This window comes from Sus scrofa, chromosome 5 (genome assembly GCF_054392235.1).
Source record: "Sus scrofa isolate SSC_HxYL_T2T_F1_AM1 chromosome 5, Sscrofa_HxYL_maternal_Yorkshire_Landrace_v2.0, whole genome shotgun sequence".
Classification (NCBI taxonomy): Eukaryota; Metazoa; Chordata; class Mammalia; order Artiodactyla; family Suidae; genus Sus; species Sus scrofa.
The window spans coordinates 36,769,393-36,787,783 of record NC_139387.1 but is presented as its reverse complement, the minus strand read 5'-3'; the positions used below and the strand labels follow the sequence as shown (position 1 = coordinate 36,787,783).

General features: G+C 38.9%; 1 protein-coding gene and 1 pseudogene across 3 annotated transcripts in view; one reads left to right on the top strand and one right to left on the bottom strand.

Moving 5' to 3' along the window:
• LOC102164628 (uncharacterized) overlaps window positions 1-18,391 on the bottom strand; it is a 248,232-nt gene that overhangs the window by 83,715 nt on the left and 146,126 nt on the right. Inside the window, exon 6 of one of the 3 annotated variants that reach the window (XM_084956317.1) lies at window positions 15,321-15,412. The exons of the other annotated variants lie outside the window; for them this stretch is intronic. The gene's annotated coding sequence lies outside the window, so the exon portion shown is untranslated. The remainder of the gene's footprint in view (window positions 1-15,320; window positions 15,413-18,391) is intronic. 3 annotated transcript variants of the gene reach the window in all.
• On the top strand, window positions 14,060-14,494 carry LOC100625352 (large ribosomal subunit protein eL31 pseudogene; annotated as a pseudogene).

Below are 18,391 nucleotides of genomic sequence, written 5' to 3'. Positions count from 1 at the left end.
CAACATTGCACTAAATGCCTTACATTTATTTTATTTAATCCTCCCAATAACCCTGTGAAGGAGTTCTGGTTTTGAAGATGAGAGAACAGATTTAGAGAGGTTAGGCAACTTGTTCAAGGTTGTCCAGCTAGTATACTAGTGGAGCTGGGCTCTGAACTCAAGAAATCCAACTCAAGAACCCATGCGCTTAGTCACTGAAGCTTTTTGCTTCGTAAAGACTCAGCTCAACTGTCCTTGTTGCCCTTACTTATGGGTACATCTCCTGTGTTCCCACAAAGCACGAACATGTGCCTGTTTTTATCATGGCACTTGCCATGCCCTATTACAAGCAAGTGTTTGTTGCTTCCCTTTCTTTTCTAAACTGTGAGATCCTTGAGGGTAGGAGGGATTCCTTACAGTTCTGAATTCTCAATCCAGAGCATAGTGGCCAGTACTCAGTAGGAGCTTGGTAACTGTTGAATAAATGCAGGCATGATAAAACATATGTTATTGGTGGGAGGATGGATGGGGCCAGAAAATAGAGGGTCTAGGCTAAACCTGAACAGGAAGATTGGGGTCAGAGTTTGAAGATTGCTATATGCTGGGTTTAGGAATTTGCAAGCAGCAGTCATGAAATCTTTTATCCTTTTCACATCCATGGATATTATACTTTTCAAATGCATAACTGTGTAATGTGGACACGAACCAGAAGTGTGCTAGTACATGTTTAATAGCTACTTCTTTCCTTTCCCTGTCAAAAGCCCTGACTTGTGTTTTTTTGATTTCTGTGGCATATATATTTCTGTCACAGCCAATTTCTTTTTTAAAAATTACACACACACACACACACACACACACACACACACATATAATTGAAATAAAACTGATGCACAATATTATTATTAGTTTCAGGTATGCTATGTAGTGATTTGACATTGGCATACATTATGAAATTATCATCATGATAAGCCTAGTAACCATCTGTCCCCATACAAAGTTATTACAATTTTATTGACCATACTCTTTGTCTGTCAAAACCAATTTCAAGCTACCAATGTGATGTTACTGAACATGGATGTGGGAAGAAATGCACAGTATTATGCCACTAAAAATACTTCCACCACATGGTTATAATAGACTTATATGACTGGAAGAGAACAGGTAACAGTAAAATGCAGTGAAATAATTAGGAAGTGATGAGTTTCAGGGTTTATTAACCTTCTTAAAAAATACATATATATATATATATATTTTTTTTTTTTTTTTGGTCTTTTTAGGTCTGCATCCATGGCATATGGAGGTTCCCAGGCTAGGGATCAAACAGAGCTGCAGCCACTAGGCTACACCTACAACCGCAATGTTGGATCCTAAACCCACTGAGCGAGGCCAGGGATCGAACCCTCATCCTCATGGATACTAGTTGGATCCATTTCCACTGTGCCACAATGGGAACTCCCGAGGCCAGGGATTGAATCTGAACCACAGCTGGGACCTACACCACAGCTGCAGAAATGCCAGATCCTTAACCCACCATGCCAGGATGGGGATGGAACCTGCACCTCTGCAGTGGGAACGCCAATATATCTTTAGTTTAAAGTTTATGGTTTAGATAACATAATTTTTAATAATGACTGTGTTTAACAGCTGGCTTGCAAAGTTCTTTAAATTTTAACAGTTGGCTCTCATGAGCTAATAGGAGCTGACCCCTCCCCACCTTTGTCATTACTCCTTTTTCCTACAGGTTCATTCAAGTGAATCTCCTGGGACCAATCTTCTTCCTAAACAGGTCAAGAAGCTCTGGGTCAATGGCTTTTTGAGATACTAATAGCTCTCTTGTTATATGTTCTAATCTTTGTGATCTGAGTCCTCAGTACTCAAGCTTTTGTTTTGTGTGCAACCACTAAGTTGTCCTACAGATACCACCATCATTCCAAACACTACTTTTTGTCTCGAATAGTAGTTTCCTTCTGATGCATTCTTGAGTCAGGGTTGATTGAGTTATACAAGTTTTGCTCTGTACAGTGGGGCACCATTTGTGTATGGACTGCTTGCTTGACCATCACATGCTACACTGCTTTCTCTTGCTTACCTGCCCCACTGCTGCTTGGATATGTGCCCTGGCATTTGGACTTGCTTTGACTCTTTTCCTGGTTCTTCTATATTGCATATCCTCTTACTTTTGGATCTACCTTTGGACTCAAGGTTCCTTTTGCCTCAGTAACTGAAACCTGGCCTTTTCCATGATTTGGTTATAGGGCTGCCTAGCTTCCTAGCTTTGGCCTAACCAATTACAACTCCAATCCAAATGCTGATAAACAACAACAGGAGAAAATGAGCTGATTTAAGCATGATCAATATCTGCCAATAGTTGTAAAAATCATGGATGCCTTGCTTCTAAACACTTCCAGGAGATTCAAGACTGCTGAGAATTATGAAGGGGGGGCTAGGTTGAGTTGATGGAGCAACTAAATTAAACAAATGGTGGCTTTTTCCCAGCTGTCATTTCAAAGAAGGTTCAGCAGAGACTGAGTGAACATGTGGGTCCTTTATCAATTGAGTTTCTTCCTGCTGCCGCCCAGAGGAAGGACATATGGGATAAATCTAGGCTAAGCATTAGATGTTTTTGAAATGCAGTCTTATACTTTTATGCTCTTTGAACCTAATAACATCAAGGTTCTTCATTAAGAAAGGGGGCTTGGCATTTCTGTGTATGTTCAAAAGACATTAATGCTGGTAACGTAATAGTGATACAAAACTAATATGAGTAGATTTCAGTCTTGCATATTCTTGAGTGATTTAGAAATCAACTTGCAAAAAACCACAAGGGGAAAAGCATGCTAAAAAATTCAATTGGTTCTCTCAATGGGAATAAAAACTTTTAGTTCTTAGTTTAGGACTCATGCTGTTGGTTGGAGATAAGGAATTGCCCCTGTACTTCAGGCTTCAATGATGCTCTGCCCCTACTTTGAGGTGACTGGAGCAGTTCCCAAACCAGGAAAAGGTTTCTGAGCTGATCACTGAACAGAAAGAATCCTTGTTAACTCAAAGACTGCTGGATTTTCCCATACTTCAGGAGAGCAGTTGTGTTTGATGACATACTAAATATTTGGCCTGGAATAGGAAGTTGGTTTTCTGAAGAACATTTTGATTTTGACTCTTCTATTCCTAGACAAGGTAGGATTAGTAACAAATATTTAAAGAAATAAATAGACAATTGAGTGAAGTTAGAGAGCTCTCTGAGTCTTGCCTTTTTACCGAAGAAAAGATGCCAAGCAGGGCCAGCTTCACAGGCATGTGATGTTTACACACAGAGTCTTGCACGTGGAGGGGGTCCACATTTGGCTTAATGCTGTTGCCATCTTGGAATCCTTAACATTTTTTGAACAATTTTAAAAATTAATTTTCACTTTTCACTGGCCCCACAAATGATGGAACCAGTCCTGATGGCAAAGAGAGGCAGGGAAAGGCTTCCAAAGAGGTTTTTTTTGTTTTATTATCTTTTTCTGCAAGGATGCTCCAGAACAACACTGAAAATATGCCTTAAGAAGGTTATAATTTTTATTTATCCAACCAGGTAAGAGTAAACAGAGAACACGGCCATCACAAGTGATGTTATAAACAGTGAAGTGTGTGTGACAGCTAACATTTATAAGGTGCCCATTACCTTGCCCCAGGCTTTGCATATATTAACTCAATCATCATTGTATCCCCATTTTACAGTTGTGTGTATGAGGCACAGAGAGGGAGAGAAAATCACCAAACAGGAGCTCCTATTGTGGCTCAGTGGTAATGAACCTGACTAGGATCCATGAGGCCTCCCTCAGTGGGTTAAGGATCTGGTGTTGCAGTGAGCTGTGGTGTAGGTTGCAGATGCCGCTCAGATCTTAGGTTGCTATGGCTGTGGCAGAGACCGGCAACTGTAGCTCTGATTTGACCCCTAGCCTGGGAACGTCCATATGCCTCAAGTGTGCCCTAAAAAACAAAAAACAAAAAACAAAGAAAAGAAAATCACCAAAGACCACACAGGTAAGTGGCAGAGCCTAGATATAAACCAAAGCAGTATAGCTTCAGAATGCTTTTTAATGTAGTGTTTCTTCTTTCTACTAAATGGAATAATGACATCGATTTGCTGAAAGATGCTTTGCAGTATTTCTGATTATTCTGGTTATTACTTTTGAATTCAGAGAAAACTGATGAGCTAGGGCCTTTTAAAGGCATAAGCCAATGGGCATTTGGAAACTAATAGTGAAATGCATTGAGAGCAAACTCTCTTTCCTTGGGAATGTCAACTACTGATTATGTTATAAAGGGGAAAGTACTAAAAATATCACACACTTTAGTGTCTCATGATTTGCATTCGATTTTGACTCATAAGATTTTTAACTGTGCTAATAAGCTTATGTGCTAGAGCCTACCTGTTCATCCTTGGATATTTATACTATACTTTATTCCTTTCAAGGAAGTGGATATGTTAAATAAATCAAAGCATCTTCCCTTGACTTTATTTTTTAAAAATCTTCATAGCACTAGAGCATATTGGTTGAAAAGATGGCTAGTTTTCTGGTCTTGGGATTTGCTTCTGTAGTAAAGATAATAAAAACAGATACTTACATGGCTGCCATGAGACTGGGTATCTAGCACTTCCCAGAATGTGGTTAACACAGTATAGATGAAAAATTGTTTCATTTAAAAAAACTGGTATAGAATAGTAGAATTATATCTTAGGGATATAAATTGAGCCTCAGTTCATTCAGCATAAAATCAAGTCAATAGCACTCATCTCACAGAGTGTTATAAATAAGTTGATATATATGAAATGCTTAGCATCAATCCTGGCATATAGTAAGTTCTTACTAAATAGAAACTTCTATTATTCTATTTGAATTTTTTTGTCTGTAATTTTGGTCTAGGTAATTTCACAGTGAAATTTGGGGCCCAGTGTAAGACCATTTTATTTTTAATATTTTTATCTTTATAGGTCATATTCTGCTAAGGGAATGGGATAAATATTGGTTTTTACTGTGCAGTGATACTTTTCTGTAGTAATTATGTATTTAAAAATACCCTTTGGAAAGAAATGTTGGTCTTTTTCCAATGGTCCTCTTACAGAGGGCTATTAAAATAATGCATAAAAGAAATAACATTCATTCATTATTAATACCTTGTAGCAGTGATTACATCAGCTTAGTCTGGCCATCGATCAGCCCTCAGAGCCCTGGCTTCAAGCAGAGCTCAGGGAGCAGACAGCAGAGGGAAGGCAAAGGGCATATTTTCTCCCAGGTGCCTCAGCTCTTACTCCGTCACAGACACACTGCTTCTTCTATACGTTCAGCTCTTTTCCTCCATTGGCCCCTTTCTCTCCGCCTACAAATATGCTGGGGTCTTTTCCACCTCACATATAAAAAACAAAACTATTTTCCCCTTAAACTTTTGCTCCTTCAAAGTACTGTTTCATTCCTTCCCTTTTCTTTGACTGCTGACTTCTGCTAAAAGTGGGCTTCATTTCTATGACATTCCTCACTCTGTACTCTCTTCTTTCACCCTGTCTTTCACCTGTGACTTTCCAGAAACTATTGTCTTGAAAGCATTAAGACCTCCTAATCAGGCAGGTATTTTACTTTTTCTTGGTCTTCTCTTTGACCGGTCTGATTTGTGATACTGAAATCCTGATATTCTCTTAGAGTCTGGGACGTTGTTCGTTCCTAATTTCTTGATTTTTGTGTCTTGATTTGCTCATTGAAAATGGAAATGATACCAACTTTACAGAATGTTGTGAGGATAAAATGAACTGTTATTGTTAATATATGCAGCAGTCAGGAAGATTCACTTGGCAATATCATTTACCTCTGAGACTGTAAGTCTCCTAATACACAGATGGCTCCTTTATCTGTATTTTTGACTGTTCTCTAGATGTTCATGACCAGGTTGGGTTCATCCCAGGTTCACAAGGATGGTTCAACATACGCAAATCAATCAGCATCATACACCACATTAACAAAAAAAAAGTCAAAAATCATATGATCATCTCAATAGATGCAGAAAAAGCATTTGACAAAGTTCAACATCCATTCATGATCAAGACCCTCGCCAAAGTGGGTATAGAGGGAACATTCCTGAATATAATCAAAGCCATTTATGATAAACCCACAGCAAATATAATACTCAATGGGGAAAAACTGAAAGCCTTCTCACTCAAATCTGGAACAAGACAGGGATGCCCACTCTCACCACTGCTCTTCAACATAGTTTTGGAAGTCCTGGCCACAGCAATTAGACAAACAAAAGAAATAAAAGGCATCCATATAGGAAGAGAAGAGATCAAACTGTCACTGTATGCAGATGACATGATACTATACCTAGAAAACCCTAAGGACTCAACCCCAAAACTCCTTGAACTGATTAATAAATTCAGCAAAGTGGCAGGATATAAGATTAACATTCAGAAGTCAGTTGCATTTCTGTATACCAGCAATGAAACATTAGAAAAGGAATACAAAAATACGATACCTTTTAAAATTGTACCTCACAAAATCAAATACCTTGGAATACACCTGACCAAAGAGGTAAAGGACCTATATGCCGAGAACTATAAAACTTTAATCAAAGAAATCAAAGAAGATGTAAAGAAATGAAAAGATATTCCATGTTCCTGGATTGGAAAAATCAATATTGTAAAAATGGCCATACTACCCAAAGCAATCTACAGAGTCAATGCAATACCTATCAAATTACCCATGACATTTTTCACAGAACTAGAACAAACCATCCAAACATTTATATGGAACAACAAAAGACCCAGAATCGCCAAAGCAATCCTGAGAAACAAAAACCAAGCAGGAGGCATAACTCTCCTAGACTTCAAGAAATACTACAAAGCCACAGTCATCAAAACAGTGTGGTACTGGTACCAAAACAGACAGACAGACCAATGGAACAGAATAGAGAATCCGGAAATAAACCCTGACACCTATGGTCAATTAATCTTTGACAAGGGAGGCAAGAACATAAAATGGGAAAAGGAAAGTCTATTCATCAAGCATTGCTGGGAAACCTGGACAGCTGCATGCAAAGCAATGAAACTAGAGCACACCCTCACACCATGCACACAAATAAACTCCAAATGGCTGAAAGACTTAAATATATGACAGGACACCATCAAACTCCTAGAAGAAAACATAGGCAAAACACTCTCTGACATCAACATCATGAATATTTTCTTAGGTCAGTCTCCCAAAGCAATAGAAATTAGAGCAAAAATAAACCCATGGGACCTCATCAAACTGAAAAGCTTTTGCACAGCAAAGGAAACCAAAAAGACAACTTACAGAATGGGAGAAAATAGTTTCAAATGATGCAACTGACAAGGGCTTAATCTCTAGAATACATTCTTCCTTTTTAACATCTATCTCTATGTGTAATAATAAAATCATGGTGGTTAGACCTGGTAGAGTTGTTAGACCACTCTCAATTTACAGGGAAAGAGATGGAGGTGTGGAGGGTAAACTGAGCTGCTGGGTCAGTAAGGATGGCTTCATCTTCAAATAACAGAAATCCCAATGGAACTGGCTTAAATGTATGATCTTGCATAAGAACAAGTACAAATGGATGGTGTGCTAGGGTTGGTTAATGGAGCAGTTCGGTGACGGCCCAGTTTCTTTCTCTCTAGTGGCTCTGCCATCCTCAGCCCATTGGTCTGTCCACAGGTCAGCTCCTAGTGGTTAGATAACTATTACAATTCCTAGTGTCCTATTCAAACCTGACAAAGTCCACTCAAAGAAGAGAACTTCTCTTCCGCTGTGGCTCTTCTTAAGAGTGAGTGTTCACTACCCTAAGCCCACAGCCAACTTTCATTTTATGCCTCATTGGCCAGACTTGTGATACGCCCTAGGAATGTGACACGTGATTGACTTGGGCCAATAAGAATTCAGCTTTTGAGGCTGAGTCCAGCCTCCTCTGAAGCAAACGGTATTACCAAGTTACATAGCTGCAGAAACTAAATCTAGTTTCTTTTACATTAGAAAGGAAGAAGGTGCAGTGAAAAATGAATTTGGGGCAGGTTGTAATAGTGCCTGTCACTGTCACCCAGTGAATTAGTGACTGTGCCACAACTGGGATTCAGGGTTCTTGATTGCTACCCAACTCTCCCTCAGTGATTATTACTGCCTCTCAATATTCCACCTAGACTGACATGTTCACCATGTAACAGGTCACCCAGATTTTCCCTTTATCATATTTTCCTTGTACTGACCATTTTCTTCTAAAGGCATGCTACAACTTTCTCCACTATTTAGCCATTTTTAACTTCCTTCCATCCCTTGTGCTCACAGTTCACTTCCCAAATCTTATTTTATCTCTCTATTCAAAATCTCATACCTTCATAATTTTCTTTGCATTGTTACTATTATTTCTAGGTCACATCTTTATTATATATGAAGTAGTTATTACAATAGTCTAGTAACTGATCTTTCTGACTCTACCTTCTTTCCAACTCTCATTTACTCTTCAAGTCACTTAATTTATTCATCTTCTTAAAAACATTCCTTTTACTTTTGGAAAAACTGCTTTTGAGGTTTGTCCAGTGAAACTAAGCTGTAGACATTTTAAAATTATTTATTTATCTGGCTGTGCAGAAGTTCCAAGCCCAGGGAATTGAACCCTGCAGTAATAAGACCAGATCCTTAACCATTATGCAACCAGGTAACTCTTGTAATCATTTAAAAAAATTAGGATAAGTTGTTATTTCACAGTCATTAGCACCTTTTATTTCTGGTGATAGAATTTGCAGATTTCTTTGGGGAAGATATCTTTATCCTAGAGGAATCTCTAGAGTTGTCTCTTTTATTGAGAAGGCCAACAAACATCACTGTTTAGGGGAGAGTGTGTTACAATTTTTTTTAATGGCCACATCCATGGCATATGGAAGTTCTTGGGGCCAGGACTGAAGCTGAGCCACAGTTGCAACCTATGCTGCTTAACCCACCGCGCCTAGTTGGGGATCAAATCCATACCTCCACTGCAACCAGGCCCTTGTGGTCAGATTCTTAACCCACTATGTCACAGCGGGAACTCTGTGTTACAAATTTTAAAACTTTTTTTTTATATTGATAAATATATGCTGTCTGGGAATTAGTGGATAAAACTCTTAAAATTTTTGGAGTTTAATATTATTGGAAAATGTCATATCGGTTAAAATGGATCCAACTGAAGTGATTTGGCAAAGATATCAAATGCTTTTGAGGAGAAACTCGCCATAAGAGATGGGAAAACTGGAGAGACGACCAAGGCTGTATACTTACAGTGATTAGAATGGAATTGAGGAGAGTTGGTTCCTGGATGGGCTGGGCAAACTTAATGAAGAGTCTTTAAGAAAATACTGTGGGCACATATATGTGGAAATATTTATATTCTAGAAACCAAAGTCAATGGAAGGGCCAACTTAAGAGTTGAGTATTGAAGAGATTTGGGGTCTCCACAGCTAGCCTAATAATGAGAGGCAGCCACCTGCCCTTGCCTTTGAGAAATTCTTGCATGGTAAGGCAGCAATGTCAGGTACCTCATCCTCTTTGGGGGGAGTATGGCGTCCCCAAAGGCATCCAGATTGGAAAAAAAGGAAGTAAAACTCTCATTATTCACAGATAACAACCACTTATATAGAAAATCCTCTGCAATCTACAAAAGGGCTCCTAAAACTAGTAAGTGACTTTTTTTTCTTTTTAGGGCCACACTTGAGGCACATGGAAGTTCCTGGCTAGGGGTCGAATCGGAGCTGCATCTGCTGTCCTAGAGCACAGCCACAGCAGTGCAGATCCAAGCCATGTCTGCAGCCTACACCACAGCTCACAGCAATGTCAGATCCCTGACCCACTGAGCATGGCCAGGGATCGAACACACATCCTTATGGATATTAGTTGGATTTGTTTCCACCGCGCCACAATGGGAACTCCCAATAAGTGACTTTATAGCAAGATTGTAGGATATATGATCATATATAAATCAATTGTATTTGAATATACTAGCAATGACCAATCAGACATTGAAATAATTTGTAATAACATAAAAATATGAAATACTTGGGGATTAATTTGGGAAAAGACATGAAAAGCCAGTATATGGAAAACTACAAAACACTGTTTATAGAAATCAAAGAATAAGCAAAATAGAGGGATATATTATGTTTATAGATTGGAAGACAATATAATTAAGATAGTTTTCTCTAAATTAGAACATAAATTCAACACAATCTCAAATCAAAATCCTAGAAGGGTTTTTTTTTTTTTTTTTGGTAGAAACTGATAAGCTGATTCTAAAATTTATTTGGAAATGCAAAAGACCTAGAATAGCTTAAATGCCTTGAAATAAGAGCACAAATGTGGAGGACTTACACTACCTGACTTCAAGGCTTATTATAACACTGTAGTACTCAAGACAGTGTGGTATTGGCATTAGGGAAGACAAATAGATCAATGGGACAGAATAAAGAGTTCAGAAATAGACCTGCACATATACGGCCAATTGATTTTTGACAAGGGTATAAAGACAATTTGGTTAAAAAGGACAATTTTTTCAACAAATGATGCTGGAACAATTAGATGTTCATTTGCAAAACAAAACAAAAGACAACCCAAAAACCAAAAAACTTCAATCCCTACCTTGTACCATATATCAAAAAGTTAACTCAAAATAGATCAAAGACTTAAATATGAAACCATAAGACAGGAAGACACTATAAGAGAAGATCTTTGTAACCTTGAGTTAGACAAAGATTTCTTAGATGAGATGTCAAAAGCAAAAATTCACACAGAAAATTGATACATTAGACTTCATCAGGAGTTCCCGTCGTGGCGCAGTGGTTAACGAATCCGACTGGGAACCGTGAGGTTGCGGGTTCCATCCCTGCCCTTGCTCAGTGGGTTGACGATCCGGCGTTGCCGTGAGCTGTGGTGTGGGTTGCAGATGCGGCTCGGATCCAGCGTTGCTGTGGCTCTGGCGTAGGCCGGTGACCGCAGCTCCGATTCGACCCCTAGCCTGGGAGCCTCCATATGCCGCGGGAGCGGCCCAAAGAAATAGCAAAAAAAAGACAAAAAAAAAAAAAAAAAAAAGACTTCATCAAAATTAAGAATTTCTACTCTTTGAAAGACAAGTCAAAGATTGGGAGAAAATATTTGTAAATCATATATCTGATAAAAGGCTTATATCCAGAATGTATAAAGAATGCTAAAATCTCAATAATAATAGTAATTTAAAAATGGACAAAAGATTTGAATGGACACTTCATCAAAGGAGCTGTAAAAGTGGCAACTAAAAACATGAAATATCATTAGTCATTGAGGAAACGCAAGTCAAAGCCACAATAAGATACCAGCACATGTCTACTGAATGTCTAAAATTAAAAAGCAGTGACCATGCCAAGTTTTCGCAAGGATGTGGAATGACTGGAATTCTGATATGCTGCTAGCAAGAATATAAAGTGGGAAGCCACTTTGGCAAATAGTTTGGGAGTTATTTAAAAAGTGTAACATAGCCTACTATATGACCAAGCCCCTTTACCACTAAGTGTTAACCCAAGAGAAATGAAGGCATGTGTTCGTGAATATTCACAGCAGCTTTATTTGTCATAGCCCCAAACTAGAAACAAATGTCCAACAAAAACAAACTATAGGATAGAAATATATGTAGGATAGGAGATATATATATATATATATATTTATATATATATAGCAATATATATAGGATAGCAATATAATGGGATATCATTTGTTAGTGAAAAGGAACAAACTATGGATGCACCCAACAATATGGATGAACCCAAAAAATTGTGCTGAGTGAAAGAAGCTAGAGCAAAGAGTCCTTACTGTATTATTTCATTTATATAAAATTCTTGAAGACAAAAATTAACCTATAGTGGCAGAAAGTAGTTTGGTAGTTGCCAAGGATGGGACAGGAGGGAGAGATTACAAAGGGGCACAAGGAAACTTTGGGGATGATTGATATGTTCATTATCTTGATTGTGGTGATGGTTTCATGGGTGTATATTTCAGAACTTACTAAATTTTATACTTTAAACATGTGCAGTTGATTGTATGTCATTTATACTTCAGAAAAGGTGTTTAAAGAGATACCGTATATAGATAAAAATAGACAAAACATGAAATATTGGTTATACCTAGTGAATCTATATTTCTCCAATTTTATAACATCCACACTCCTGGGCCTGGATTTTCTCTCCGTGACCCTACCTTAGAGTAACAGCCCCACTGTATCTCCCATCATGAATTCCAAGGGACATTCTCAGACAGGTGTGATATTTTCTCAAGTGTTTCCTTAGCCTGGAATGGTCTTCCCACCATCTCCTTTTTTTTTTTTTTTTAATGAAGTGTAATTGACATACAACATTATATTAGTTTCATAGAGCTCCTGTTGTAGCTCAGCAGTAACAAATTTAATATCCATGAGAATATAGGTCCGATCCCTGGCCCTGCTCAGTGGTTAAGGATTCGGGGTTGCTGTGAGCTGTGGTGTAGGTCACAAACATGGCTTGGATCCCGGTTTGCTGTGGCTGTGGCAAAGACTGGCAACTGCAGCTCCATTTTGACCCCTAGCCTGGGAACTTCCATATGCCTATGCTGAGGGTGTGGCCCTAAAAAGACAAAAAATGAAAACATTATATTAGTTTCAGGCATATGGAAAATTGATTTGATATTTGATCAAATATTAGCATATGTTGCAAAATGATAACCACAATAAATCTAGTTAACATCTGTCACCTACATAGTGAAATTACAGATTTTTTTTTCTTGTGATGGGATCTTTTAAGATATAAAACTGTAGCAACTTTCAACTGTGCACTACAATAGTATGAACCATAGTCCCCATGCTGTACTTTACATTCCATGACTTACAAACTGGAAGTTTGTACCTTTTCACTCCCTTCACTAATTTTCTCCACCCATACTACCTGTCTCTGTCAATCACCAATCTGTTTTCTGTATCTATGGGTTTAATTTTTTGCCGTTGTTTTTTATTTATTTATTTATTTTTTAAGAGAACAATTTATTTATTTATTTTTGTCTTTTTTTTTTTTGTCTTTTCTAGGGATGCACCTGCGGCATATGGAGGTTCCCAGGCTAGGGGTCTAATCGGAGCTGTAGCTGTCTGCCTACACCAGAGCCACAGCAATGCCAGATCCAAACTACGTCTGCAACCTACACCGCAGCTCACGGCAACGCTGGATCCTTAACCCACTGAGCCAGGCCAGGGATCCAATGTGCAACCTGATGGTTCCTAGCCGGATTTGTTAACCACTGAGCCATGACGGAACTCCCTGTTTTTGTTTTTGTTTTTTTTTTAGATTCCACATACAAGTGAGATCATAAGGTTATTGTCTTTTTCTTTCTGACTTAATTTACTTAGTATAATACTGTCAATGTCCATTAATGTTTTAAATGCAAGATTTCATTCTTTCTTATGGCTGAATAATATCTCATTGCATAAAATAATATCGCATTGTGTATAATATATATATCTGTATATATATAGTATATACATATATCTCATTATAAACATATAAAATTGTATATACAATATATATATAATGATATATATACACACACACAATGAGATATTATTAATATATATAGGTACCACATCTTTATCCATTCATCTGTTGATGGACACACATTGTTTCCGTATCTTGACTATTATTAATACTGCTGCACTGAAGATGGGGGTGCCTGTGTACTATCTGTTGACCCGTTTCAGAGAGACTTTCCCTTCTTCCTCTGAACTCCCATAATGCTTTGTACCTTTCTTTCTGGCACTCATTACATACTTCTTTATATTGTAGTTGCAAGTACATTTCTTCCAATCTCTAATTCGGAAAGATTCTTGAAGGTAGTGGCCCATGTACTTATTATTTATCCCAGTACCCCAATAATGTCTTAAAGAATATCTTATAAATAGTAACTGTATATATACACAATAAGTATGTTTAACTGAGGTTTTTTTGAATAACTGAGGATGGCTCAAGGGTTGAAAACATTTTTTTGCATTTTAAAAATATGAAGCTTTCCAACCAGGGCCAGGGCAAATGGCTCTGGCAAAGAAGGGTAGGGAGAAGAAGTGCCCGTCCGCCATCAACGAGGTGGTGACCAGGGAGTACACGATCAACATTCACAAGCACATCCACTGCCTGGGTTTTAAGAAGCGTGCCCCTCGGGCACTCAAAGAAATCCAGAAATTTGCCATGAAGGAGATGGGAACTCCGGATGTGTGCATTCACACCAGGCTCAACAAAGCCATCTGGGCCAAAGGAATAAGGAATGTCCCATACCAGATCCGTGTGCGGTTGTCCAGAAAACGTAACGAAGATGAAGACTCGTCAAACGAGCTCTATACAGTGGTCACCTATGTACCTGTCACCACTTTCAACAATCTACAGACAGTTAACGTGGATGAGAAGTAACTGCTGATTGTCACATACAAGTTGGTTATAGAGGCAAAAAAAAAAAAAAAAAAAAAAAAAAAGAGAAACTTCTAATTGTGGTGTATGCAACATTCATTCACATAAGATTGGGGAATTATTTCTTTTATATTTAGGTTGCTTAATCTCAATCTGTTACCAAATACCCTTTGTTTATGATCTCTAGGTGACAAGGTCAGGCTTTGGAGGTAGATCCCTGGAGACATTTCTCATTACCTAAGTACTAGAAGCTATTGTTTGTAGTGGATTTGTAATTGTCTAATGATCACCTTTATATTTTTGTTCACATTTTGAGCAAAAATAGCAAAAAGAGTCAATGATTATATTATAGAGAAAGTAACAAAAGTCTGTTTCTGGGACAGGTCTTCATATTTTTTGACATCTTGTTGAAATAGGGAAGCCTATCTAAGAAATAGGCCAATGATAAAAACCCAGTAATAATTTTGTTGCCAAGTTAAAGTGAATTAGAAACTGGGCCAAGGGGAGAGCTTTAGTTCAGTTTCGAATATCTGACAAAATTGGGAAATTGGATAAAAGTATAGGAAATTGTACTGGATGAAAACGTACTGATGTTTTGTATTTGTTCCAACATAAAAGCATCTATTTCCCTTGCAGAGGGATGGATACGTAATGGTCTCAAATCTAATGGAAGTGCTCATTTCCAGGGGTATTGTAGTTTTGAAATGGGTTTGTTTGAGGATTCTGGGTCTAATTTCATCTTATTAAACTCAAATTACAGAAGCCTTTCCAAAGTAATCCTTGTGCCTCAAAACGGCCTCATGATGCACTGTGAGCTTGTTATGTACAAAGTTTGAAGGGCTTGTTGGCAATACAATCCCTTCTGTTACAACCTATGCTGTACCTTTGTTCTTGCCTTTCCCATGGACTGAGTTTCTTCCTCCAGTCAGCATCACAGCTTAGCATGGGTGATGGAGTGGCAGCCACTGAAGGTTTCTAAAGCAGATAATAGGGTAGAGGTGACAAGGTCAGGCTTTGGAGGTAGACCTGGGTTTAAATCCTAATTCTACCACATGGGAGCTCTGTGGCTCTGGTTCAGGTGTCTAGCCTCCCAAGCTTCAATTTTCCCTGTCTGCCAAAAGGCTCCTATGAGTGTCCAGAGCTTAGTATGGTGCCTGGCACAGAGAGCACACACTCAAAATGCTAGTAGTATTATTAGCAGCCAGAAATTATCTTAGTTTTACTTAAAGAAAATAGCCTTAACTTTGTGCTGAGGATAATTTTAAAAAATGATAGTGTGGATGCGGACATTTTTCTTAGAAATATTTCTAGAGGAAATTTGGTGGTTTTGTATCTGAAAGGCCTGCACAACTTTGCCCAAAAGATACACAATATCCGTGCTTCCAAATAGATATACTAATGGGACGCCCGATACCATCCACTCAATTCACTGTGGGCAGGAAGAGGATCTATTTTGAAGGGGAGGGAAGAGGACTATAACTGGTTAAAAATAGATTTCTCCTCCATGTTCTCTCCGCCACTTTCCAGCCTCTGTTTTCCCATCCACCCCCGTTTTTCCTGAGGTCCTCTTATCATCTCTGTTCACTTCCCCCTTGGCTTTCTCTGCTTTAGAATTGGTACATATTTTGAAAGAGAAAATACTTGACACCATCCTCAGAAAGTCAGTGGTGGGGGTAATGCATTTTTAATCCTGAACACCTGGCCTCCTTTTATTTGGCTGCCAGAACGGGAAGGTTTTTTGATTATTCAAAAAAGTCCTCTTGCTGGTGCTCACAAATGACTAAAAAAGGTTAATAAATTTCAGACTCTGCTTGGTAATCCAGGGAGATAGAAGTTGGCAAACACAGACTTTTCTTTTTAAGTTGAATCTGACATTATGAAAAGCTACCTCTCTTCCCAGATTCAAAGGATTTATCTAGGCTTTAAACACTGGGTAGCAGAAGTGTGGCGAGAGAGCTAGCATTAATTGTGGATCTGCTTTACAGAGAGAATCTCATTCACATAATCTCATTTAGTGTCCATGACAGTTCCATGGGAAAAGCATCACAGTTTCCATATTCCATAGGTGAGGGCGTGAGGGGGCTTCACTATGCCCCATCAAGGAGAGACTCACTCCAGTGCCACTTCCCTAAGCACTGATGAACCCGTGCAAGGTTTACCTGTCTTACTGAACTACTACCTTGACACAAGTGCTTCTCTGTGCACCATGCAGTGCCAGGTACAACAAGACGTAGCTCCTAATTCTAACCACCTTCTGTGGCCTAAACTTGCCAGCCAATTCTTGGGACCATGGTCAAGTGCAGAACCCATCTTTCCAGCAAAGGGTGCTGGGAAACTGACACCTCCTCTCCCAGCAGTATAACCACAATGTTTATCTCCCCAAATGTTTTTCTTTGCTCTGATTATATAGAGGCAAGGCTGCAAGTCCCCTGATACTGGGGTGGTAGAGATAGTGGGGCAGGTGATAGTGGGTGGTAAGCTCAGTTCTCTGAGCTGGTACCTCTCAGTACACCCTGCAGGGCAACAGAAAGGGTACTTGGTTGTTTTGCTCTTCAGTTACAATTCTGAGCCATAAACATCATTTACACATAGATTATCAAATCTAATTATTTTTAAAGATATTTATTGACATATAGTTGACTTACAAAGTTGTATTCGCTTCAGGTATAGAGCAGAGTGAATCAGTTATACATATATCTATAACCATTCCTTTTCAGATTCTTTTCCCATATAGTGTAGTGTAGTGGTTTCAATCAAATATGGGCTTGTTTTTTCTCTTTTTCTCTTTTTTGGGTGCACCCATGGCATATGGAAGTTCCCAGGCCAGGGATCTAATCTGAGCCACAGCTGTGGCAATGCCAGATCCTTAATCCACTGCACTAGGCTAGGGATGGAACCTGAATTGCCAGAGAAACAATACTGGATCCTTAATGGGCTGCACAATAGAGGTAACCCCTGGGCTTGGGCTTACATCATAGGCCTTATACTGTTAATGTGAAGTTCAAACAAATTATCTGTATGACTCTCACCTTCCATGCCTCAGCTTCCTCTCCATAGGACAGGAAAACTAACAGTACTTATACTGTTTTGAAAGGCAAATAAGATAGTCTACATGGCAGTAAATAAGTCTATTATCTCCTTTTTCCAGATGGGGAAACTAATACCTAGATAACTGTCCAAGGTTACATAGCTAAGTAGTCTTTCCAAACCCATGCTCTTAGCCATTCTTCTATGGTGGGGCTTCTTAGCCTTTTGCATATCCTGGTACACACAGAAAATGATATTATTCATTCAACACTGGGGAGAATGAATGGGACAGCTCAAGGCTTGAGGTAAATTTGTTTATGGGCCTTCTACCACCTCAGTCTCCTTCTGTTCAACTGGCACTCTGCTGAACTAGAACAGAGAATTGGAGCTGTCTCTCTAGGCCAAGGATGTCAGTAAGTCTTCCTGGAGAAAATGATGACTTACCTGGAAAGGTTAAAATTTAGTAGTGAAGGAAGAGGGTGATGACAGATGAGAGGGACTATTTAATTATCTCTTCTGAAAAGTGAGACCACAATAATATCTATTTCTCAGGGTACTTAAAAACTAAATGGTGGCATACACATGGAAAAGCCTTCATCAAATATGAGAATTGTAGCTTAGTAAAAAAGGAACAGGGAGTTCCCGTCATGGTGCAGTGGTTAACGAATCTGACTAGGAACCATGAGGTTGCGGGTTCGGTCCCTGCCCTTGCTCAGTGGGTTAAGGATCCGGTGTTGCCGTGAGCTGTGGTGTAGGTTGCAGACGTGGCTCGGATCCTGCGTTGCTGTGGCTCTGGCGTAGGCTGGAGGCTACAGCTCCGATTGGACCCCTAGCCTGGGAACCTCCATATGCCGCGGGAGCGGCCCAAGAAATAGCAAAAAAAAAAAAAAAAAACAACAAAAAAAGGAACAAAATATTTGAAATTGG